Source organism: Cynara cardunculus, unplaced genomic scaffold (genome assembly GCF_001531365.2).
Source record: "Cynara cardunculus var. scolymus isolate 2C unplaced genomic scaffold, CcrdV1 Un_Scaffold_3929, whole genome shotgun sequence".
NCBI lineage: Eukaryota > Viridiplantae > Streptophyta > Magnoliopsida > Asterales > Asteraceae > Cynara > Cynara cardunculus.
In genome coordinates, this window is record NW_020201673.1 from 42,265 (window position 1) to 44,612 (window position 2,348).

A 2,348-nucleotide genomic window follows, 5' to 3' on the forward strand; every position below is an offset into this window, starting at 1 on the left:
GTTTCATCGATAGAAGACTCACATACCTGTTCATCAGAATCAGAGGCGGATTCTGCATTGGACGTGGCCATGAGACAGATGAGTGCCTTGTCTTTTTCATCAGACGAAGAATCAGACACCCAATTTACTTTTTCAACCATCAGGCTTCGCTCTTTAGGATTGTATTTATACTTATTCTTGTAATAGTATGCATCCTTCACCAAACGTCCTCTGCATTCTTTTGAGAAATGAACGATTTTTCCTCATCTGAAACAGCGAAGGTCATTCTTCCTTCCGTCTCTGTCATCTCTCTTCTCCTCCCTTCTATCTTCTCTTTCTTCTCTTTCTTCTCTTCCTTCTCTTCTCTCTCTTCTATCTTCCCTCTGATAGAATTTTGATGGCTTCTTTTCATAGGATGGTTGGTACTTCTCCCTTCTAGAGTCTCTTCATTCATAGGGCTTTTTGATGAACTTCTTCTGGAACTGTTTTGTGATCAAGGCCAGAGACTTGGCAAAGGCTTTGAGATCGTCATCTGACTCGGATGTCTCGTCTTCAGATTCTGATTCTACTACTAGTGCCTTCTTGACTTTTTTCTTGTGGTCTCTGGTGGAGGTCCTTGAAACATCCTTTTCTTCTGCAGCAAGAGTAAGGGGTCCACCGATGGATATTTTTCTCTTCATAATATCATTCTCTTGTGTAGCAAGTGTTCCGTAGAACTCATGCAATGACCAGCTGTCTAAGTCCTGATTTGCTTGGAGAGACATCGACAATTGTGTTCACTTATCGCCGAGACTTTTAAGGAATAACACGTTATTTTCTTCTTTCATCTTGGAGATGTTGTTTCGACGACATTGATTGATCAATGTGTTGAAACGATCGTACGTCTTCTGAATCAGTTCATCAGGAAGAGCTTTGAAGTTGGTGTACTCATTGAGACATTGAGCTCTATGATTTTTCTTTGTTTTTGCTCCTCCTTCTAGTTGACTTTCCAGCTCATCCCATAGCTCCTTTGCTGTGGTGCATGCATCGAGGGATTGGAAGATTTCATTGGGAATGACCATGATAATTAATCTTTTGGCCTTCTGTCAGTTTCTACTCGCTCCATATCATCATCATCCCAATTCTTCTCGTCCTTGGGCATCTAGTAAGCTGGTATTTCTGATGTGGTGCTCGTTCCTGGGACTCTTGGAACAAGAGTCTGCGGTATGTAGGGACCCTCCATAACAGATCGTAGAAGGTTTCTGTCCATCCCTTCCAGAAAGTTCACCATCCTTATCCTCCATTGTGGATACTCTTCTCTTTGAAGAGTTGCAGGTTTGGTGAGGGAACCAACACTATCTGCAGAATTTCAGTTGGCCATTGAAGATTTGGAAGAGAAAAAATTACGCTTTTAGAGAAGATTTTTTATGAATTTTATGAATGAATGAAAAAGGAGATTTGAGAGTTTTTAATGATCGTTTTGATTGAAAAACAATCAATTGGCTCTGATACTAATTGTTGATCACAGATCTCTCAATAACACTAGTAATTAAGTTAAGAACAACCTAATTATGTCGTGTGAATGAATAAAATGAAGAACACTCAAGAACAAAATATGAATCTTCAAAGAATATACTTGAGTGCCGGAATATTCACTTTATTCCAAAACGATAATAAAAGCGTTCAAAGCATTGCAAAGATTACAATAGGCCTAATCATCTATTTATACTAGTAGGCTAAACAAGAAGATAACTATCTAGTGAGACTATCTATCAAATCTTTTAGGGAAAGACAAAGCTTATATAGACATGGATAACAAACAAAACAAGATAAACTTTGTAGAATCCAGCTGTCGATTGGTCATCTCCAACTGTCTTCCATGGGGCATTATTCAACCTTATCTTCATATCTTCGTCACATGCCTCTGGTTGAACTAGTGTAGAAAACTCCAAGTGTTAGTAACCAGAGAGGCTATGAAGATACTCTTTCCATCGCACCTTTGGTCGATTCATCGACCCTCTGGTTGTATTGAGGACTTAGCCATTTTCCCTTGAACTCTTCCATCGGCCTTCTTGTTCTTCACCACTTGTTTTTCTTCATTACTTTTACACATAAGAATTAAGGGGTAAAAGAGAAAGTTACTCACTAGAAAGGTTGGCTCAGATTTATATCAAGGAAATTGTAACCATACACTGTATTCCACTATCAATCATCTCTAACAGAGATAGTCGATTTACTTCAAAATCCTGGGAAAGTTTTCAGAAGACTTTGGTGTCTCAAATTCGGTTAAGTACGACATATCATCCATAAACAGATGGGCAGAGCGAGAGAACCGTCCAGACTCTCGAAGATATGTTGAGAGCTTGTGTTATTGATTTTGGGGGATCGTG